This window comes from Protopterus annectens, chromosome 8.part1, assembly GCF_019279795.1.
Source record: "Protopterus annectens isolate FY-2018-M chromosome 8.part1, PAN1.0, whole genome shotgun sequence".
Taxonomy (NCBI): domain Eukaryota; kingdom Metazoa; phylum Chordata; order Ceratodontiformes; family Protopteridae; genus Protopterus; species Protopterus annectens.
In genome coordinates, this window is record NC_056742.1 from 114,107,091 (window position 1) to 114,132,033 (window position 24,943).

Sequence of the window (24,943 nt, forward strand, 5' to 3'; positions counted from 1 at the left end):
CCTGTCAAATCCAGTGCCCAGTGGGTGGATTCTGTAGCACAACTGAGCAAACTAACATGCACCCCACTCTTCACAAATGAGAGGAGAGATAGAAAACATGTTATAACCCCCCCCCACTAACTCCAGTAGTTGATTAAGCTGTGGACTCTTGATCACCCAAGTCATAGACAGTGCTTCATTCCTGCATACCACTGGAGCGAGTAGTTTCATTGCTTGGCACCTGTACCAAGCTTACCTTTTAGTTTCAGCATGGATTACGCAAGCAGTAATGGCTGACAGGGCATGTGTGTTAATGTGTAATTAATGCCTGCCAAGGGCTTTTATGAGGCCCAACACCACATTGGAAGGCCTCTACACCCCTGGAAAGGCATTCATTATACATTAACACACACCCTGGTGGGCATCACTGCACTTAGAGAATGGGCTTGCTGTAAAATTATTGTGTTTTACTTGCTTATTTTTTTTTTTACATATTTTTAATGTAAAATAGTTTCTCCGCCTAATGTTTTAAACTTCCTGTAGTATATGCTAATGGTGTTGCAGGAAGCATTTTACATCAAAAATACATGCAATAAATAATATAGTGCTTAAAAAAAGTAAGTAAAACACAACACTTTTACATAGAAGCCCATTCTCTGTCTCTCCCATACACACATACACAGTCTCTTCTGCATTCACACACCCATACATATGCACACACAGTCTCCTCTGTTTTTATGCACACATTAACACACACAAGATCGGTTTGACTCTTTCTCAATCTCTCACAGTCTTTGCTGCTTTCATACAGACATATTCAGTCACACATCACTCTCTCTCTCTCTTACGCACAGTCTCCTCTGCTTTCATACATACATACATTCACACACACAAGATCACTCTTAGCCTCTCTCGATCTCTCTCACACACACACACACACACACACACACACACACACACACACACACACACACACACGCAGTCACTCTCTCTTTTTTTTTTTTCCATTTTACGCACGTTGAACAGCAGAACTGCTGCTTAACTAACGCAAAATAATGACAGCCGTTATTTGTTTTCCAGTCCGAGCTCCACTGCAGCCTGACATGCTCGTTTTTACTGGCATTACTTGACATGACTACCCTGCTGGAGAACGTTCGTTCTCCAATCAGTGTGTTGATGTACAGTTTGCCCATTTTCTAATGATGTGATAATTTCCCTACCATCCACTCTATTCTCCTCAAAAATATGACATTTTTATCTTGAATATTCCAGTGGTTAAGTAGTACCTTGCAGTTTGTAAGACTTCATTTCCCATTGAAGTCAAAGGGTTTTTATTTGACAAGATCATACCACCTGGTGTTTTTTATGGCTCCAATGTTAACAGTAAGAGACTTTCTTAGGGAGAGAAACTAGTAGTGGTGCTGAGATGTGCCCAGTTTGAAATCCCAACTCTATCCATTTTGGCTTTCATAGTATGAGGGGTTTGAGTAACTACTGCTTCTAGCCTGTGTCAAAATGTGAGAATGTCATCATCTCTTTGAATATCCCCAGCTTTACCTCATGCAGACCGCATAAACACTTTTGTTGTAAATGCACATATTTAAATGTGAATGGATGATCTTGACAGGGTGGAGTAACCTCTGATACTGTTTACATGTGCTAACATAAGATACAGTAATTCCCACAAGTGTTCTTTGTATGTTCCTTGTACCACTGGTTTTAGATGATAGTTAACTGTACCTTAAGAAGTCCATCACTTTAGCTACCTCCTTCAAGGCAATGGTAGGAATACATTTCTATTGAAACATTTTTAGCTAGTTGTCACAATATGCTGTCCCTTTAAAAACAATAACAACCCCATAGAAAAGCTGCGTTACTATAATAGTAAACATTTCAGGTTAATATTTTAGGCTGATTACTTCCCATTGCTTTTTCAGCCCAGCTCTGTGTGAAATTTGCAGTAATAAGAACACTGGTTTTTAATGTATCGATAAATATGTATGCAATAATTTATACTGTCCATTAGGAAAAATTCCAGGTTTGTATTATATATTAAATGGTTCTCAGTTTTATACGTTGCATTTTCCTAACTAGGTAGGAAGCTCCTGTGCTAGTTGCACATAAGTAGGTACTAGGAAAAAGGTCCTTGATGTGATAACTTTATCTCAGCAGTTGATTAGGCATTTGGTAGTTGTGCTTACATTTTTTTTCTTGTGTGGAATTTTCAGTATCAACAAGAAGCAAGAAGCTTCAAAAAAGGCAACATTTAATATGTTAATGTATGAGCCAGTGTGTTCTCCAAGTAGTTAGCTGCAGTTGTTGCAACATACTGGATAACCTTTTTCCCAAATATTCCTTCCTGATTGCAAGCAGTATTTGATGCTCTACTACCTAGCATCCAGTGTTTTATCAGACAGTTGGCAATATAACTCTTTCTGATATATGGATAATATATTATTTTCACATACAAAGTTGCATTTGCTGTTTAAGCTATGTCCCACTAAGTTCTGCTATTATAAACTGATTTTTTTAAATAAATGAAACACATAATCATTATGGTGTAGAGTAAGTGGTGTGCACGCTGTCAAAGAATTAATTGTCTGACTGTATGCAGGCAGTTTTGTGAACCCAACCAGCTTTGGAGAAAAATCTCTCGGATGATCCTGTCAGAAATGGATCATTCATCAAACGACCACTGGCTGAATTCCTGCCCTAATTGTACAGTATTGTGAATACTATAGCTTGTATTTGTAGTTGTAAATAACATACAAATGTGTTCTTTCTGCTTTGTTATTGTACTTTCTACAACTTTGTTTTATTCTGTGTAGTTTTTTCTTTCCATGGCAGGTATAGCCAGCCAGTGGTGTGAACTTTGACTTTAGATGGTTGTCACTGTTGAAGTGATTCCCCGATTTTATGTGCAAAAATGGGGAAAATGGTGGTGTGGATGGGAGGTATAATTTCCTGTTGCATCTTGCATCATGGAGCCCAGGACTGGGCTGAAAAGGGTCTCTCAATCATTAACTTACCTAGGTTTCAAATCTGAAATAAAGAAGTAAAATTCTTGTTAAGATTCAATGGGATATAATATTTTCACCTCCCCCTTCTCGTTCTGCTTCACGTTTGCTGGCAAGCCTAGAGCCCTCATCCATCATAGGGTTTTGCTTCTCCTCCTTCCAACCCCAGACTTTCTCCAAAACAGAGCTGGATCTACAGTGTCTCCTGGGGAGATGCTGGTGACTGCTTCTGTTTGGGGGGTTATTAATGACCTGTTCTCATTTCCCAAGCATTCATCTAACAAATCCAAGGGTTTCTTCCCTCTGTGGCCTGTGCCTTCCTTCAGGACGCAGTTTAGATGAGTGCCCAACCCCCTCTGCCACTGGCTCAAATCCCATGGCCATTAACTGAACCTCACTTTGGGCATAGTTAAGACTTTTTCCCTAAGCACCATGAGACTGGCTAGTGGAAAATAATATTGTTATTGCTAAAGGAAAAGTCACTTCTGTTTACTTGGACCTACAGGCTTTTTCTCCTTAAGCTACTACTGCTTAACATGTTACTAAAATGATTGGGAAACTATAAGCTTCTCCACTGCTTAAGTGAAACACAACAGTTAATCCGCTAACAAAGTAGCAAAACAAATAAAATTTCTAAGGTCATTTAACAAATGAATGAAAGTTATTTTTGCTGCCTTGTAGTAGTAGCATTGCTTAATTTGTTGTAGTTATAAGAACTAATTGCATCTGCGTGCATGGTTTGGGGTTTTTGAGTGGAATAGAACTACTTTGACTAGTCATTCCACTCTGTAGTCAAGGCAAGCTGCTAAACTGGGTCCTTGTAGGAGGCAAACTTCTGTAGTAAGATGAAAGAATAGATTAGAATAGAGCTGTGGAAGTGTGTAGCCACATTTCAGATCATTTGGTGCAAAGATGATTCTGCAGACTTCTTGGAAAGACAGCAGCATATGTAGAGGCATCTGATTTTGGGTATAGGTTGCTCTGATACTGTAGTAGTAGTAGTAATAGTAACAGTAGTGTTGGTATCTATTTGATGTCAGTGGTTTGATTTTGGCATGAAGACTAGTAATAACGAATGAAACAGAAAAATTGATTCTCTAGAAGCTTATAAGAACCTAAGATTAAGCAAGGCAAGTATGAAAGAGACCAGAAAAAGGGGTCAACCGGATGTATGGGCTTCCCAATGATTTCTGCTGGGTAGACAAACAATTGCTTCACAAATTACAAGTTTGGGTCATAAAGAGGCATACTATAAACACTGCCTGGATTTTACACTGTCAGTTTTAAGTAGCGTCATTCTGTTTAAATCATATCGCTAAGAAGTGATTCATTTGCAGGCAAAATGTCATAAATTATTTCCAAAGGAAAACACATATCTGATTCTGCAAGCAGATGTTTAGAAAGTTAATTAGAACATGGGCTAACACAATAGATTGGAGCAGTCCAGAGCAGGACAAGATTTAAAGGCTGAATCTGCTGTGGGTGACATGATGGGTAGATCAAACTTTTGCACCATTCTGTAGTACTTCAGCTGGTGGAAAACAGCTTTTGCAGAAATGCCAAGGCAATTATGTTGCATTTGTTTCATGCTTGAAAGCAGCTTACTACTTGGCAATTATGCACCTGCAACATGGAAAAAAAGATGAGTAAGGCTGGTAGCTGATATTTTAAACAGCTTGAAGTGCCTGTGCTAAGCCTTCCAAGAAGTAAATGCAAACTTGGGGGTGGGGTTTGATCTGGATCCCGTCTTCTACATATTACCAGAGAAGAACATAACTGTACAGTTAAATGGATTGAAGCAGATCTTTGGACTAGTCCATTCACCATCAAGATGAAAAAGTAAGTTATTTTTTATTTCATGGTCTCATACCTTTAGTAAACAAGCTGTGTTTTGGGCTTATGAAATTAATTCTTTAAAAAGAATTCTCTTTACTCATGAGTCTGTTTTTTTCAGCTGTTTGTTGTTTCTGATGCATATGTGTGTGTGTGTGTGTGTGTGTGTGTGTGTGTGTGTGTGTGTGTGTGTGTGTAGCAGATGCAGCTACACATTTGCTATTCTCTTAGTCCATTGGTGCTTGCAAAGTACTTTTGAAGTGAAATGTATGTGAAACACTGCTCCTCACACTGCCTGTTTTATTTACAGCATCATAATTATAATATTGGAATTCAGAGGAGGGTCTATGTCTCTGTGACTGATTATGTTAAATGCTGCTTCTGAATTGTTGGCATAGTATCTGCACTCCTAGACATTTGATAAGCTGTTGAGAACAAACGGATATGAATCCGCGGTACAGATTTCCTGTAATTTTTGTTGCACCTTGAAGCTCTTGAAATGAGATGGCACTTTGCTTTTGTAGCTGTTGAGAATAATGTATGTGATCTTGTTTCCCTGTCAGCATGACAGGGATGTGAATTACTAGTTCAGGAAGAAGAATGGGCTGATAAAATGATGGATAGAGCACTTTAAATATATCAGGTGCCTGTCTTTCAAAGCAGTAGTTCTACCACTCTGAACTGCATAACCAGCACTTGAATGCACAGAAAGGGATTATCATACGCCTTTCCAGATCATACCCTTTAAAATTAGCATTAGGAGTAAGCAGAGGATGCCTGGTTAAGATGTGCTTGTTCATAGCTGAACTGTAGTTCTTTTAAGTACATTTTGAAGGAGAAAAATAGGGGAAAAAGTTTATCCTGGATAATGCTGGGTGCTACCTTGTCCCACTGTGCAGGCAGATGCAACATTTCCTTCTTTAATTTGTTACCCACCATCACCCCTCTCCCTAAAAGAGCAACTCACTGAAATTCTGAAAGCATGAACACTCGTATTCCTAGAGAATTATATGAGTATGAGATATTTTGCATGTATGTGCATACACAGATGTAATGCATAGCTCTCAACCTCTTAGCTCAAACAGTCTGTACAAAGCCAAAAATAATGGGGGACAAAGCCCCAAAAATAGGGACCAATTTTAAATATTGCTGTTATAAACTAAGAAACTTGCTAGAATAAAAGGTGTTACCATGGATATTCTGAGGGATGTAAAGTCAAACTCAAATGCCTGTCCTCGCCGATTTGCCACAAAAATCCAGAAAACCACAAATTTTATGGGGAATGGACCAAAAATATGAGTTCAAAATCTGAAAAGTTGAGAGGTATGCTGTGATGTATGGTTACTATTTATTGCATCAAGTGCACAGCTGCTTGCAGGATTTGTTAATGTTGGTGTATGTTGACTGCTAATACATCTAAGCTGTTTATTTGAGTTGCAATTAATCATGTTTATGTAGTGATGAGAGTTGAATTTGACCCCCCCCCCTTTGCAGGACCAACTTTTAAGCCCAATCCTGAGATTTACTAGTGGACTGTTAACTTAAGTCTCAGTGCATTGTGGATGTAGTATATTCATTCTACTTGAAAAATATTCATGCACTCGTGTGTGTGTGTGTGTGTGTGTGTGTGTGTGTGTGTGTGTGTGTGTGTGTGTGTGTGTATATATATATATATATATATATATATATATATATACACACACACACACACACAGAGATGAAATATACATATGCACAGACATATAAAGTATGGAAGCAGTTCATGTGCACACACACACACACACACACACACACACACACACACTTATTTGTGTAGCTATATATGCCCAACCACCAGGGCCGGTGTTAGCATTTTGGGGGCCCCCAGCAAATGTCAAGTTGGGGGCCCCCTAGGCACTTCCAGTATAAGCATCATCCTAACAATGCCATCCATCCTAAGCAACCTTTTATTTCATGCTGCAAACTTTTAGGAGCAGTATCCACAGACAGACCTGCAGCTACAAGCTTTTACATTACAACAGGCCTATGTATCACACTATCACTATGTTGAGCTGTCTAACAAAGGGGCAGTTAGAGTTACTGGCACTTAGTTGCAACAGTGATACATTGCAACAAGTCTATGTACAGGTCTGGACTTAAAGTGAAATGATGACTGGGCCTACATTTCAACCTACCCACACACACACACGCACACCCCAGTCCTCTCCTCTGAGTCCTTCTCCTTTTGGGCTCCCATACCATCCATGTTACCTTTTTCTTCCTTATCTCACATTTTGCCTTACTCTAAGCTTTTCAAGAAGCCATAACTTTCTATATGCTCTGAAGTGCATTTTACACAACCTTTTCCAATAATAGCTTGAACAGAAATTATGATTAAGGAAAGAAATTCACTGTTGTGGTTCAGCTTTAGTTTTCCTTGCATCCTTCAACACACCTTTCCTGAACAAGACAGCCCAGTAATAACCATTTAGAAAATAACTCAAGTCAGGGCCCAAGAAGCCACAGGTTTACAGATGGTCTGGGATGCATTTTAGAGCATTTTAACATTTTACTCCAATGGTTGCCTAAATAAAATTATGAAGAAAAAGAATTTCAGTCTTATTTTTTCTTTCAAGGCATAATTTGTGCCCAAGGCTTAATTTTCAATGCTGACAAAATTGTAGCTTACAGTAAACTAACAAGCCAGTAGTTGTGAGAATATTTAAGTCTTATCTGGAAATACTGCCTACCTCCCTAACTCTCTAATAAAGACAAGTCACTGCCTATGCATCCCTCTGGTGTTAGACTGGGATAAAAGCAGAGATTTAAATTGCCTTTGTCATATATTTCAAGTGACTGATGATATACATATACATAGCATGTTCTTCACCCCAGCCAAAGGTAGCCGCATGTATATGTGCCTAGTATGTGATTGTGAGAATGATTTCAGTAATATTCAAGTTTGTTGCTCCTGGACAGTACACCTCTCTTACACAAGCTATAGTAACCTTCTTTGTATACCTCTGAGGTCTGTGAGAAACACTGCCCTCAGCTCAGACGCTATAATGACTTCATGTGCACACCTCTAAGGTTTGACTGTGATGAAAATTAAAGATGTAATATCCACACAATCTCTAGCCCTGCATAACCTGTAGCAGCTTTATGTACACACACACATTTGAGCAGGGCTGGTTTTAGAATGGGTGTGGTTGTAAACAGAGGCTATTAGCTTTATCCTAAAAGGGTCATATCTCAGCACCATTCAGGTTAAACAGTCAGAAAATTGATACATTTTTCTCCAACAAGCAACAGCTTTGGTGGGGGCCCCCACAGAGTCAAGGATGATAAAGGGAGTCCCCATTATCCATTTAGACAGTCTGGTGAGTGGGGGCAACCAGGCTCCAAGAATATCTAAGTGTCTGAATGTTCTGTGATATATGTTCTGTCTTACTTTGGAAATATAATTACTTGTTAGGTACATTTTTACTGATACACAGAAGAATAATGACTGTGTCCTGGCATTATTGGGTGCATGCACAGATAAAATCATTGATGTTTTTTACACACACACACACACACACACACACACACACACACACACACACACACACACACACACACACAACATGCATGCATAAGCCACAGCAGTACTAGTTATGTACTTAATTTCAGCAAACAGCAATGCCTTGTGCAACATTGGTACTGCCACACCAGATTAGTCACTGCTGTTTAGCAGTCATCTAACAGCAGAAGCAGTAAGATTTATCCCATTGAGGAGTAATGCATACCTGTCACTGTCCCTACTTTCACAGACCTTCCCTGATTTTGTTCATACTTTTGCTTTATCCTTCGTAAAAGTCTGATTTGCTGGTAAATCATTCAGGATTACAAACAGTCAATTAATCCAGACATCTGAGTTTTATACTTATTGTCCAAAAATAGATGTTGATGCAAAATATGTTATTCTAGTAACTTTATAAGTGAATTAGAGAAATATTTAAACATATTTATGATTCTGAGCATTTATTCTATTATTTTGGGATTGTACTGAATTCTTAAGCAAAGAAATTGAGTTATAGAATCAGGTGTTCTGGTATTAGTTATAAAACTACCTGAAGAAACTATCCCTGATGATCGGAAGCATCAGCTCTTCTTAAAATCCAAAGTTTGCACTGAGGTAAGTCACTCTGGGCTGCTGATCCCTCTAGTGCTTATATTGTTCATGTTCATTATCATCTTCATCCTAACAGGGTCATATCACAGCCCTGTTCATGTTAAAGAGGATAATTAGGAAATTAATGCATTTTTCATTCCTCATTTTTCCCCAATCAGCAGCAGCTTTTGTGGGGCCCCCACACAGACAAAGATGATTAAGGGGCCCCCCTGCAGCCATGGTTTTGCAGGGACTAAAAGCTGGCTATGTAGTTAGTTTTAGTGGAGCAAATGTCCGAAAGCAGGGTTTAACTAAGCCAGGAGCACTATGTCAGTAGTAAAATATTTAATGGCATTCTGATGCCTGTTACTTGACAAAACACCATTACTACAACCAGAAATATCTTTGAATTTTAAGGGAGATATAAATAAGAGTTATTACCCTCATAGTTTATTAAGTATGCAAGACTGCTGCACTAGCTTTTGCTGGTTTTACAGATGTGACAAAATATCAGGATAAGATAACTTGCTGTGGTTGGGGGCCCCCAGGGAACAGGGGGCCCCCAGCGACCGCAGGGTTCGCTGGTGCCTAAAACCGGCTATGCCAACCACCCCCACCCACCCCCCACCGACAGGTCTGTGGTTGCAGTACCCTGGTTCCCTACTCAATGTACAGTTATTTCAGAATTAGTAGTACTAAGTCTGTGGAAGGCAATGCTACCTGGCAAAGTCACTTTCATGAACTTAAGTGAGTTTCAAGATTTGCTCCATTTACTTCAATTGCAATTCACCTTTTGTATTTGTCTAGAAGAGACCATGTCATGTTATTTTTTCGGTTTACCTTCAAATATGCATTCCATGTGCAGTAAAATGATCTGCTACCACAACAAGATTTGCACTTTTATCTATTATTTCCATCTATTGTTTCTTATCCTCCCTCTCACAGTGGAATAATCCCATTGGATCTGTCTGTCTTTTAAATACATTGTCATGTGAAGTCAAGTAAATAATTCCATCACATTTTTAATGCAACATTAAAATACATACTTTTTATAAGCAAACTGCCGATTTCAACTGTGTACCTGGACAAACAGAGTGCAGTTAGAGGGTCAACGTACAGCTAACAGATTATAACATTTTCTTTGTAATGTTTTATACAGTCCAAGTGTGGGACTGCATTCAGAAAAGAGTAGAACTAAGTTTTAAGTGTTTTTTTTTTCTACATGGTAATACTACATAGTACTGCTGCATTATTTTCTACATGGTAATACTACATAGTATTGCTGCATTATTTTCTACATGGCAATACTACATAGTACTGCTGCATTATTTTCTACATGGTAATACTACATAGTACTGCTGCATTATTTTCTACATGGTAATACTACATAGTACTCCTGCATTATTTCCTACATGGTAATACTACATAGTACTGCTACATTATTTCCTACATGGTAATACTACATAGCACTGCTACATTATTTCCTACATGGTAGTACTACATAGTACTGCTGCATTATTTCCTACATGGTAATACTACATAGTACTGCTGCATTATTTCCTACATGGTAATACTACATAGCACTGCTACATTATTTCCTACATGGTAGTACTACATAGTACTGCTGCATTATTTCCTACATGGTAATACTACATAGTACTGCTGCATTATTTCCTACATGGTAATACTACATAGCACTGCTACATTATTTCCTACATGGTAGTACTACATAGTACTGCTGCATTATTTCCTACATGGTAGTACTACATAGTACTGCTGCATTATTTCCTACATGGTAATACTACATAGTACTGCTGCATTATTTCCTACATGGTAATACTACATAGTACTGCTGCATTATTTTCTACATGGTAATACTACATAGTACTGCTGCATTATTGTCTACATGGTAATACTACATAGTACTGCTGCATTATTTTCTACATGGTAATACTACATAGCACTGCTACATTATTTCCTGCATGGTAGTACTACATAGTACTGCTGCATTATTTTCTACATGGTAATACTACATAGTACTGCTGCATTATTTCCTACATGGTAATACTACATAGTACTGCTGCATTATTTTCTACATGGTTATACTACACAATACTGCTGCATTATTTTCTACATGGTAATACTACATAGTACTGCTGCATTATTTCCTACATGGTAATACTACATAGTACTCCTGCATTATTTTCTACATGGTAATACTACATAGTACTGCTGCATTATTGTCTACATGGTAATACTACATAGTACTGCTGCATTATTGTCTACATGGTAATACTACATAGTACTGCTGCATTATTTTCTACATGGTAATACTACATAGCACTGCTACATTATTTCTTACATGGTAATACTACATAGTACTGCTGCATTATTTCCTACATGGTAATACTACATAGTACTGCTGCATTATTTCCTACATGGTAGTACTACATAGTACTGCTGCATTATTTTCTTGTCACGGTTTCTCTTGAGTGGTTTCATTACATAGCAATTTGTGTACAGTGACTTAAGCAAGGCTTGTGGTTTCATTTTCCTCTTCTAATCATTGACCTATTTTCTGCACACCACCTGCATTGCCTGCTTTAGTTTTTTTGGATATCTGAATTAAAGTGATAGTTCAGCTTGGTGCCAACATCGAGGAAACTTATGGAAAGATATGTCCTCCTAATGGAACTTTGCTGTGGAAAGATAAATCATCCATTTTTAGCTTCTTAGGTAGCCTAAACTTATTTTGTATTATATGGATTAACAGTAGTGTCCATACTTTTTGCAATGCTTTTCCTCTGCATATTTGCATAGGTTGCTACTAGGCGGTAGACCACTTAGATCATTTGAATCCTATCAGCTGCAACTATAAAACTCACAAACGGAATAAACATGTCTAGCATCCCAAGGGTGGCACAGCTTCTTACTACTGCCCTCTGCTGGGAAAATTCTATAATATCAGTTGATCTTTCTTCAAGTCAGCCCTGCTCTGAATTTAGGCCACAGCAAAAGTGATGATGCTGCAATTTGCATAAAACCATCTAGCATTTGTTGTACTTTTTAATATTTGTAGATCATGCTAAAGTGTTACTAAGTAGGGCAGGATCAGCTCAAATGTCACACTGATTGGGGAAGGGATGGGAATTTAACATGTGTACCAATATCACTTTGTTTTACAGCCAATAAACCACTCCCTTGCCTGATAAAAAGTGTATGTGTGTGTATATATATATATATATATATATATATATATATATATATATATATATATAATTTAGAAAGCTTGTGAGGAAACTATTACTCTATTTTTGTTTTACTTGGATCGCTTGTCTGTGTGCTTAATAAAGGATTTTCGACTGGAAACAGACTGCCTGCCTTGCTTGGATTACATTCGAATACTGTACAATTATATAATTTTTATTATTTTTTTTTTTTTACTTGAGACGAATTTAAGTTTGCTACTTCTACTACTATTGTCTGATCTGATTAATGTACATTGATTAACTAGAGATGCATGGACTGAAAATCTTCCACACAGAAAAGTTTCTTACACTGATAAGTTTTATACATTCTAGCTTCTGCTATATAAGGTACTTGTCTATTTGTGTTGTAAGAGGATCATTAACAGTCTGGATGGTATAACATTGGATTGTTTTTGACTGTGATGCTTAATAGATAAATTATTATATGTTTTATTGATCATTCTGTTTCAAAACAAAACAAATGTTTGCTATTTATTCTGTGGAGATTATTAAGCAGATGTCTAATAAGCAATTAAGAATGGGATTTTTGTTACAGCTTTGTTCTGTAGTTCAGTTTTTTGCTGTGGTTACCTGACTTTTTAAAGTGTAAATATGTCTTTACATATAATGCTGTAAAGCTGATAATGTAGGTCAAGTAAGAGAAGAAATATAGTTCATTTTGAAAATGTTACATTTCCTGGACTGGGAAGTTTCTTAAAAGGCTACACTGGGTAACTTGAATTACTAACTTTTCTAAATAAAATGTAATTGTATCCAGCTGGTTATATAGGCATTTCAAACTGTCCAAAAAATTCAGGAAGACTGTACAAAAGACAGAACTCTATTATTCCTTCAACAACAACAAAAAAAATCAAGTAACATCTTTTCTAGTAAGATTAAGAAAGGGGAAGTGGGGTTGATATTTAAAAAAAAAATTATATGGTTTCTCACAGTGGTATTTGTTGCATGTTTTCATGTCATTTCTCACTCCTTTACGCACTGCCTTATTGATACCTTGTGAATGTGGTGTTTTTATTGTGGTATACCCTCTGTTGTGGATTTGCAGGACTGGTGGATTCATAAATTTAAATCTTCAGGAAATTTGTTTTGCTTACATGATGTTTTCCATGAAGTTTATTTGCAGTGATTTTAAATGATATATTGTGTCAGTAATAATAAGGCATAATCATCGCCCTGTGAAGATGCATCATAGGAATGTAGGAGATACTGTATGTTCTATCCTGCTATCACTAAACTAGACACAAATAAGAAAGTTGTAGATCTTGGGGATAAAAGTAAAGAGAAAAGAAAATTCTGTCCTGACCGATTAATCACTTTTCTGGTTGAGATGGAGTTTTGGTGATCTATACTGTTTTTACACAAAGTAATTAGGCTGTGGTCATCAGTTGTACTGAGTGTATATACCTTTGTATAGGTACTTCTAAGCCATCAGTTACTTGTTGAGTCTTGATTATCTGGGTGCATTGACCTTATCAAGGAATGCTGAAAGTTCTGGTTTGAACTCTCTTGTTAAAAAGTCACCAGTTTCTATTCCTTTGACTGAAATGCGAAAGCAAATGTGTGTGCACCATGCAAGATTTAAAGATGTGATGATTCTGTACAGATTGCTCCCATTAACCACCTAATGGCCAATAACCAAGTTACTCTAGCATAACATAATAAATGAACCAGTCCGTTAGTTAGATGCTGGTCATGAGTAAGTTGATGCTAACTGAATTACTGCAAATGTGTCAACACTGATCTGAAGAAGTCTACAATCTTGAAAACATTTTAGTAGACAAAAGGACTTATCTTTCATGTTAGTGGCCCAATAAAGTTTCATTTTAATTCATTCAAGTTGTATTTGTTTAGTCATATATCCAGCTGAGACTTGCTTCATGGTTAGGTGCCATCAGCTGTTTCACAGTTGGTTTGCACATAAATAAGGGGCACTTCTTAAATGATGATATACCCTTTTCATTCTTCTGTTTTTTTAAGTAAGTGTACTTTAGGTATTCCAAATGAAGGTTTTTATCCCACTTTATTTGACTTGTCAGTTTATTTTTATTCTAGGCAGCACTTGCTACTGTGAGAGATCCTTAGTATTATGACTAAAACCAGTGTACTAGATAGTGAATTTCATTCAAGGTCCTGATTCTAAATGTAGTCAACTTTCTTAAGACTAAATAGTAGAAAAAAATAGAAAAACACTGGAAGCAACACAGCAGACAATCCAAAGACAATATCCAATTTAATGAAAATAGTAAGTGCTTTTGAGGGTCCACCTCTTCATCATACTAAAAACAATTAAATGATAAAACAGACTCTTTAAATACCCCTCCCTTCCATTATTATAATGCAACAATTAAAACATTTAAAAAAATAGCACATGATTTACCTTAATACATATGCTAATGCTTGAGCTGTCTAGCTTTAAGGAATAATACATATGCTAATGCTTGAACTGTCTTGCTTTAAGGAAAGGTTTGATGGAAAACATACTATTTAAACCTGGCGCTTGATCTGCACGCAGTAACATTACCCATCTCTGTTCTGCGGCTTCAGTGATATTTTTTATATCACCACCTCTTTTCTTTTCTGTAACCAGTTCCAAAGCCAAAACACAAGTGTGTTACCCACCTTTGTTCTTTACATGCATGGCTAATGCACTATTTTCTTTCATATTTTTTATATCTCAGACATTTTCCAATATCCTGTCTTTGAATTGCCTATTAGTTTTTCCAATGTAGAATGAAAAACACTTAACAAATAACTGAAGTACACTATATTCCTTCTTCTACAGATTTATCAATAACCTTAGGCAAACTGGATTTATAGCAAAGGTTGACCATTCAGTGTCTTGTTGTTCCTAAAACTGAACTTGTAGTTTTTCACCTACTACACCCTTTAACCCTTCCACTGTTGAGAGCATATCCCAGTTCCTGTTAATAACATCACATGCAATGTTTATATTACTTGCATATGTCAAAGTCATCCTTGGGCAAATGTTATCACAACCTTTCCTCTCACCCATGGACACGGGGCTCTCACCTATTGGATTCCCATTAAAATACGGTTTACACCTGGTCGCCCTGTCTCTCCATGCTTCTTTAATACATTTATCAACATCCTTACCTTTATAACCTCTTTCTATTAAATCTAATTTCAGAGATGCCAGAGCTGGCTTTAATTCCAAGTCATCATTATGTAATCTCATTAGTCTCACCACTTGTCCAGTTATTATGTTGCGTTTGCAGTGATCGGGGTGCATACTCCTACTATGTAGCAAGTTATTTTTCCTGACCAGTTTCCTGTACAAGCTAGTTCTAATATTGGTCAGTGAATGTTTACAAACAGTCACATCCAAAAACTCTATTTTTTGCACACTGTAATTATATGTAAATTTCAAAAAAAAAAATCTGTGGACATATTTAGATGACCAATAGAATCTTGTAACAATTGTTCAGTCCCATGCCATATCATAAAAACATCGTCCACAAATCTTGTATGCCAAATTACTGAGTGTGCAAACACCATATTTGAAAATATATGCACTGTTTCCCATTGTACAAGTGAAAGGTTGGCGTAGCTGTTGGCACAAGCTGTGCCCATCGCCACGCCAACCTTTTGGATGTAAAAGTCATCCTTAAACATGAAAACATTATCACTAAATTATTATTAAATTAAGACTGTCTGGATACACTTAAGCAACCTGATGCTCTGTGAAACTCCTGGAGTATATTTATAACAGAGGATAATGACATATTCGGTGTAGGTAACTTGCAGAAAAGGCTTGTATGGAGTAATTGATTGTCTGTGCCTACAACCCTAGGTGGAATGCTGTCATTTGTGGAGGTGGAGATGTAGTTGCTGAGGGTATGGGCTGGTCACTGAACGTGAAACAAGCCCAACATGTTAAAAGGTCAAAGGCCACTTTTACTGGATTTGAACACTTGTGCTTACTGAATCAACCAGAACAGTGAATTACATATCAGTAATATTGAAACAGAAAAATATTGAGTGAATAGAAGTGGCCACAACTGGACCTATTTTATAAATCACAGGTACAGCTGTGTAAGACATTCATCTTAAGAATGCGGTAAACTTTTGCTGTTAAACTTTCATTGCACTGGGAAGTAGCACTTCCACAGAAGAGGGTTTTACTAGTTTACTTACATACAGGTTTTGCATTCCTTTTGCTTAAGTCATACATTCTTTTGTATGTACTGCCCTGTGAGTTCTTCTGTGAAGCTTTAAATTAAGCATTCATTTCCAGGATGTCAGCTCAGAATGTCACAAGCTGTAGCCTTTTTTTTGTTAATTTTTTCTTCTTGAAGTTTGATTTTCTTTGTAGCAAATTACACCGTATTACTTCAACTCTACCCAACTATTTACTAAACAGAAACAAACATTTTGTAGACAAGAGTGTGAGATGGGTTGATCGGCTGTGCAGATGAAATATGGAGTCATTAGAGCTGTTTTATGATTGCTCAATAGGGTGCATCTTGCAGAAAGAAACTTTTATAACTTGTTCAGATTTGGCAATCGAGGTGAGCTGCTTGCAAGCACAGCGGTGCATTTCTTGACCAGCAGGTGTAGTACAGACTTTACTTAACTACATAAATGTTACCTGTGAACAAAGTAGATATGGTGGTATGCAGACCATTGAACTTCCAGGCAAGAATTCAGGACCACAGCATTTGAGCAGTACGCAGTTTTAACATCTGGCATATAATTGTACCTCTGATTGTGCTCTGAGCTTTACGGTTCTGCATTTCATAGTACAGTGCAAGTTAAAACACAGCTATTTTCAGATTCACCCTGTAGCTGTGTTGTAGTGAAGAAGGTTACTGAACTCTGATTTCACACTAAAGTTTCTATGATCTGAACTCCGTCACACCCACTGCCACTAGAGGAGAAACAAAACTGACTGTGAGACTGGAAGCAAGTCTGACTGAAGGGACAAGCAGCAGTGTATGTCAAGACTTCGAAAAAGAGGTCTAGAAAGGGCAGGTAAAAAAAGTAAATTTGTTGTCCACTGTATTTGTCTTGTCAATATTTTTGAGCAGTGAATAGCTTTTAGCTTATTTCTTTGTAACTTAATCACAGAAGAAAAGCTGCTAGTCTGCAGCTTTTGCAGACAAATATGCTGTAGAGACTGAATTAGTAACCTTGTCTTTGTCCTGTTCATAAGCAAGAGAGAGATGTCTGTGCTTAAATTACTAGAAACGCAGTTGATCATGTTACCATTTTATGTAGGGTCCATACCTCTCAACCTGCTAGGACAAAAAAATTTGTCAAAGAGCCAAAAATAGTGACAAATGTTAAATATCACTTTTGCAAACTTAGAAAGTTGCTAAAATAAAAGGTTTTGTGTTGCCATGCATTTTCTGAAGGATATGAAGTCTGGAACTCAAATGTCTGTCATTTAGTGATGGTAGTTGTCACTCATTTGCCAGAAAATCACAAAATGTATCAGGAACAGAGCACAGATATGAGGCATAAAATCTGGACAGTTAAGAGGTGTGGTAGGGTTTGCTGGATCATCACGTACAGACCGATTCTTTCTGTGCATTTCCATTTCTTGGTGGAAATTTATTTTTTCATTATGAATTAGTGCTTAGACTGGTAACTTAAGAGTCTGATACTTGCTGCTGAGGATCTGACACTATTTGTAAAATGGTGGTGTCTCCTGAAGGTATGCATTGATTCGTAGTACATGCTGTGTTTATAGGTAAATGAGTCTGACCTGTGATGCATGCCTCATATTTATGTACAACAACTTGAGTGGGCTTCCTTTCTGCCACAGCATTGTTTATCAATTTCTTTAATATATAATGCTCAGAATGATGGGCAGCACACTAAAAAAATTCTTTATTCCGTTTTAGTGGATGAGAATTTTATTTAGCTAGTTACACAGACAACCTGTATACTGGAGTAATGTCTAATATGAGAAAATACATACATTGATGGGTGCAGAGTTAAGGGGCTTCACTGTGAGATAGCAGCTGCCACTGAGGTGTTGCTGTTGTGTAAAATTAAAAATTACAATCCTTTGCTATCAGCCATCATCTAGAAAAGACAATGTCAGGGCAAATTGAGATGATACAATAAATAAAACAAGGAAAGATGGCTAATTTTTCCATAGTACAGTGAAATTTGACTTTGTCCAAGGCAGCCCAGGTGCCTTTCTTCTTTTGTCTATCAGTGTAGTTCAGTGGTTAGTGTTATGAATTGCTAACAAGCTTCACTCAGTAATGATGAGTTTGATTCCCTTAGGTTTCACTTGTAGACTCTTACTGTGAACAAGTCACTTAACCAGACAGTGCTTCCAGGTTGCCTATGAAAATGGACATTTGTCCAGTAGTCTTACTTGATTAACAGATAAAGTAAAAAATGAAAGGAAAAAACAATGCCTAAAAATTTTATATATTTGCCTTGTTCGTAGTGGAGGAAGACATGGCAGATAATGTTCTGGAAGATTTGGGGAAGTGGTTAAAGGGTCTGATTGCAAGGCAAGCGAATAAAGTGATGCATATAAGGTGGAAACATCAGGTATGTAATTTAGCATCACCAAAAATATAATTATGAAATGTTACAGTGATGCTAAAATGAACAGTTTTTCTTGTCTTTACTTAGAGGGAAGTGCAAAAAGACTGAAGTGTAGAGCTGGGGATGGGAGGTTGGGAGTGGGAATGATCATGGGAATAAACATGGGAATAAACATGGGAATAGTACTAAACGAAGTCTCAAATTATCAGGTGGCAGTTAGTGATATTAAAATGGGATGGGAGAGACAAGTGTATATACATACATCTGGATAAGAGGCGGACATGTATACAGAAATAGATGTATACCTTGATTGACATCTCTTGGGTCATATGCATATGTGTTCTTTCTGTAAAGTATGGAATCTTGATGCAGATGTGCATTACAGTGAAACAGAAAAAAAATTATAGTGACCCCTTATCCACTAGCAGCTCCACCATCAGTGCTCAGTGTATGACATTGTTCCCCGTTTTAAACTTGTCATGTCATGTATTGGGTCTACTACCACAGATCAAAATTAAACTATTTCAAAATGCGATAGTAGTGTCCCACTAACGTGAAAGTGCACTTCAACGAAAGTGCACTTCAACGAAAGTCACCAAGTCGAACAGGACATTTCCTGCACTTTGGTACAGTAGTCACGGACCTTAGAGTTGGGGCTTGGGTTAAGGATAGTGGATAGCTAGTAGGGTTATCCACTATCCTTAACCCAAGCCCTAACCCTAAGGTCCATGACTACCACACCACAGTACAGGAAATAGGTCCGTAACTACTGCTCAGTGGAGGAAATACAATTTCCTGCACTGTGGTGCGGTAGTCATGGACTTTAGGGTTAGGGCTTGGGTTAAGGATAGTGGATAGCCCTACTAGCTGGGACACTTCTATCGTATTTTGAAATAGTGTAATTTCGATCTACGGTAGTAGACTCTTATATAACTGTCATGTCATATAATTTATTAATGTGACATTCGTCTAATAGCCCACAGCCTATTCTTTGCTAAGATAACCCAGTCTGTTTATCTCTTGGATTGTATTCAGTATTATTATATTACTTCACATTTCAGAATATGTAGAACTTAACTGGTAGAATATTAACAGTTTTATAGTTTCTCTTGCTAGATTGGCACTATGATTGTGATACTTCCTCATTTTTGCCAATATTTAATATATTTGTGCTGCAGTTTATTACATTTTGTTTACTTGAAATGTGCATTGTTGACACTACTTGGTGAACTAAGCCAGACCTAATTTCCAGTAGCAGCATTATAGAGAATGCTTACATTTTGAGACCACAGCGCACAGCAGTTGCGACAGCTTAAAAATAAAATACATGTACAACAACATTGTAGTAAAGGAAAGCCATAATGATTCTTAAGTTAAAACATTTGGGTCATTGGTAGTTAATTTTATCAAGAGCCATTTTCTTTGTTATAGGCTAGACGTTTCATATTTTTGGTTATTAGCAGGGCATAGCCTGTACATGTCTGACCATACATGGTGATGTCGTCTGTGAAAGTCTTATTAAAACAGTGGAAAGAATAGCAAAAATGTATATTTCATGTTCAGTTTTATTAGCATTTCAGCTTTACACTCACTGATTTGTGTAAAGTTTTATAAAAACAGTGGTTGAGCTGTTAAATTTGGTGTTAATACATTAAACAGTTTTCCTGTAGTTTTTTTTCATCATCTTATATTGCATTTGGTTCTCTAGAATTGCATAACTTTTAACACCTCTGTTATTTGCAAATGTCTAGATGTGCAGCTACATGCTTTGTTCTGTATCATTACACAAGTTTTAATGTGGTTGCAAAAAGAATATGATTTGCTGTGTAGTCAATGCAGCAGTGTGTGTGTTCTGAGTCATGGTTCATTACAGGTGTGTGACTTTGGGAAGAGAGGGATTGTGGAAGTGCTATGAAATAAGGAGTATCAGTAAGTTTTGGTGTATGTCTGTGGGCAGGTGAAACAGTACATAGTACCTACAACAGCATTTCCATTTTATTTTTAATTTATTGTGGTGATCAATATTGGCTTGACAGTGAACAGCAACAGCAGCAAGTTGAATTCATTACTATGACATTATTTCTGTTATTTATTTGTCTGTCTTTGCAGTCACACATGCAGGCATTTACCAAAGGGAGGAAGGAGGCAGTAATTAAACACACTGAAATCAATGATATGGCCTGATTGGGATGGGGATGGGGAAGTGTACGTGTGTATATGGTTTACACTGAAAACCTTGAAACTGAATCAGTCGACTGGTATGTGATAGAATTGCAGTTTTCAAGTCTGCAGAATATTAAACCAAAATGTATTGACTACATGACAGTGAACAGGTACTGTAGTTTGAGTATTTGGGTTCGACATTGTGCAGGGAGGTCACAGTTCCATGAGGAACAGGGAATTAGCCCATTTATTCACTGTAGTGACATCTCTGAGTTGGTATATTTAATGTGCAGGGGTTGTGGGGGTGCAGGGGGGCATAGCCCCCTTCAGAATAGTAGAATTAACATACCGTTGACTTTAGAGTATAATAGTATGTTAATGTGCATAGCAGAAGGTGAGTGACGTCATCTCCTGCTATGTCAAATACATCGAACCACGACTGTCTATGTATTCATTTTCACCTTGGTTTACTTTTCAGCATTTTGGGTTGACATTCTAAATGGTTGACCAAAGCGGATTCAGATTGCTGATAGTAAACGTGTGTGTGTGTGTGTGTGTGTGTGTGTGTGTGTGTGTGCGCACGCGCTGTGTGTGAAAGCATTTATGTGATAACTGTTTAATTATCATTGTATGCCTTGTCAGGGGAAGGCTGTGTCTGAGAGCAGCAAATTGAAATTCGTTGTTCTGGCCATGGCCATTGTATCTTTCACTTTTTCACAACCAGATATTAAACTATACACAGGTGTTTATTTAGGGGGTGGAAAGGTGTATAGGAAAGCAAAAGGCAGTTACTGTTAAGTGATCTTTGATACGAGTCATTATGGAAGCATTATGTGTGTCTGATAGCAACAAAATAAAATGTTATAGTTGCTATTATATTTATGCAACTTCTTCACTGTCATTGGTGGTGTGCATTCACAACAGGGGCATATTCCAGCAGGACAATATGCATTTAAAAGGAGCTGATGCTAGTGCTATATTTTTGAAATATGGTGAAGACAGTCTATATTTTGGCTTTGAAGTTTTGTTTATTGTTATAATACAGCCTCTCAAAAGCAAATGTTTTTGACTCATTTCATGGCAAATGGACATTTTTTTTGCAGGGGTAAATAGGCAATACATAAAATCCACTAAAACCACTATTTATTTGTATCTTAAAGGGATAAATGAAGTTATTAAAATTGTGTCAAGCAGCCTGAAGACTTCAGGACAAAGTTTACATCAGTTGAATTGATGTGCAACTATTCTCATTAAACATCAAAAGTTCAAGCTGGCAGCAATACATAAAAAACACTTTTTACTGTGGACCTTGATGTCCTTATAACTTCTGCATTAGTATATACCAACTCCAAGATCACTATACCTCTAAGTAATGGGAAGTCTCCAAGATACCATCATTTTGATTGTAGTGTACATAGTCTGCTGCCAGTAGATTTTTGATCACCCTTCAAGGCATACCTCTCAAATTTTAAGCACAAGAAATCTGAACAAAGGCAAAAATAATTGGGGATAAAGGCCCAAAAATATTGACAAATTTTAAATATTGCTCGTATAACTTAGAAAGTTACTAGATTAATACGTTTTGCATTGCTGTTCATTTTCTGAAGAATATGAAGTGTGAAACTCAAATGCATGTCATTATTTGGTGACTTCAGTCTTTAATGATTTTCCAGAAGACTATACATTTTATGAAGAATAGATCAAAAACCTGGACATTCTGCAAAAATCTGGACAGTGGAGAGCTTTGCTTCAGGGTTGATTACTACTGCCACAAGCTTGTACCTGGTACCATGCCATCAGGTGGGGGTTCCAATCTTCAGGCAGCCCTCAAGGCTGTTTGAGAACCCTGCTCAAGACCTCATGGGAATGATGGAGGAAAAGTACCAATGGATTTGTTTGAAGTAGCCATTTATGAAATAAATAACTTTATTAAGGGGCAGTTTCCTCAATCCAGTTTTTGGAATTACTTAACATTTCCATTGAGAAGAAATAGTAGTGCAACTGTTGCTTCAGTCACACAGCACAGCAGTACTCTTCTAATGTAAATGACAATATTCTGACCTGACCTGGTCTTTCTAAAATCAGTACATTCTGCTGCTTCTCTCCAGAAATACTTGTTAATGACTTCACATTACACTGCTAGAGTTTCACATCCAGCAAGCTTCCTATCAGTACAATAAAATAGTGTATGCTGTTCAGCAGCCAAGTCTGAATCACCTAGAACCACTGTCTGTATATCTAACACATTGCCTTCGCCCATTACTTAAATATGTTAGAGCCCGTATCCAGGATACGACTGAGTTTCTCCAAATCATAGCCGACAGTCAGATTGAACCAGGGTGGTCTTTATGTACATTAGATCTGTCAGCCCTGTACACTAACATACCTCATTGGGCTGGGCTTCAAGCCATTGAACATTGGTTGACCATTTCTGAATTGTACCCACCGGGTTTTAATACTTTTCTTATTGAATTAACAGGACATGTATTAAACAAAAATGTCTTACTATAAAGACAGTTGTTTCTGGCAGACTTGTGGGAAGGCTATGGTGGCATCTTTTGCCCCCATTTATGCCAATTTATTTATGGTATATACAGCGGAACAACTAATCTACGATCCGTTCCATAATGTGTACCTGTCTGAAATGGATATCTGGCGTCGTTATTTGGATGACTGTTGGTTAGTTTGGGAAGCAGATGTTGCTTATCTACAGGAGTTTATGGACTATATTAATAGTAATAAATGGTATTTAGTTCGCGTGTAACCATGATATGAATCAAATCACTTTTGTAGATGTCTTGGTAACAAGGAATACTGATGATACCTTAGATACTCAGGTATTCCACATATACCCTTAATATAATTGATTGTTACATGCTTCCAGCCACCATCCACCCCACATTATAAATAACATCCCGAAGTCCCAATTCCTAAGAATTAAGTGAATCTGGTCTGATCCCAACAAATATGAACATTTCAGGCAGGATATGGTTAAAAGATCTAAAACCCGGGGGTATAAGCCAGGCACTGCCACCATGGCCTGTCGGGAGTTGTCATCACTAGATAGGAAAGATCTTTTGACATATAAGGACAAGACCACCCAACACTCACCACCCATAAGGTTGATGACAATGTATGGATGGAACATCCACGTACTTTCCCGTGTAGTTCATCAAAATTGGAACATTTTGATGTCAGATGACAGACTGGGCCAATATGCTCCAAGAAAGATGTCTTTTTGGATGTAGAAGGGGAAAAACATTAGGGTCCCATTTCAATCATTATAAACATGGGACATCTAATCCCAACATACTATATCAGTCTAGTCTAACAGGGGGACTTCTGTTTGGATGTTTCCCATGTGGACATTGTGTTCATTGTGCCAGAATGGATAAAACTAAACAATTTAGTAGCCGAAATACTGGCAGGGTTTTTGACATTAGATTTTTTGCAAATTGTTCCAGTGAGTAGGTAATTTATCTAGCAACCTGATCGTGTCTGGCATTCTATGTTGGTCAGACATCCAGACCGGTTAAATATCGCATTAGCAAACATTTGAGTGACATCAAACACAAAAGAATCAGCAATGCTCTTTATAGACATGTATTGATGCATCCCATGCAACCTTCAGGTTTACAGTCATTGACACTATACAGGGTGATAAAGGAAATAAGATTGGCTGGCATACTATATTGAATCAGAAAGAAAAAAGATGGATAATTAGGCTAGGTGATTTGTTTCTGCCTGGGCTTAATGATCAATTATGACCAGCCAATCAATTTGAGTTGCTTTTTTTATTTTGTAATAAATATGGCTTTCTGTGAGATCTATCTTTACACTGAGGAAGGTATTGTTTTTGCCAAAACCAGTCCATTTATTGCCATCATACGGATTAAATTGTTTCTCAACCACGTTGTGCTGGCTGTTTCTTTTGGACTGATATGATGTCTTTTTGAGCCATGCACTTGCCCTACCTGCAGGAGTTACATTTGGATTGTAACTGTAGTAAGGAGCCTCAA

General features: G+C 37.4%; 1 protein-coding gene across 1 annotated transcript in view; it reads left to right on the forward strand.

Annotated features, from left to right (window-relative positions):
• Positions 1-16,827: 16,827 nt before the first annotated feature.
• Positions 16,828-24,943, forward strand: part of LOC122810103 (uncharacterized protein KIAA0513-like) — a 144,149-nt gene continuing 136,033 nt past the window's right edge. Inside the window, exon 1 of the mRNA XM_044081579.1 lies at positions 16,828-17,222. The gene's annotated coding sequence lies outside the window, so the exon portion shown is untranslated. The remainder of the gene's footprint in view (positions 17,223-24,943) is intronic.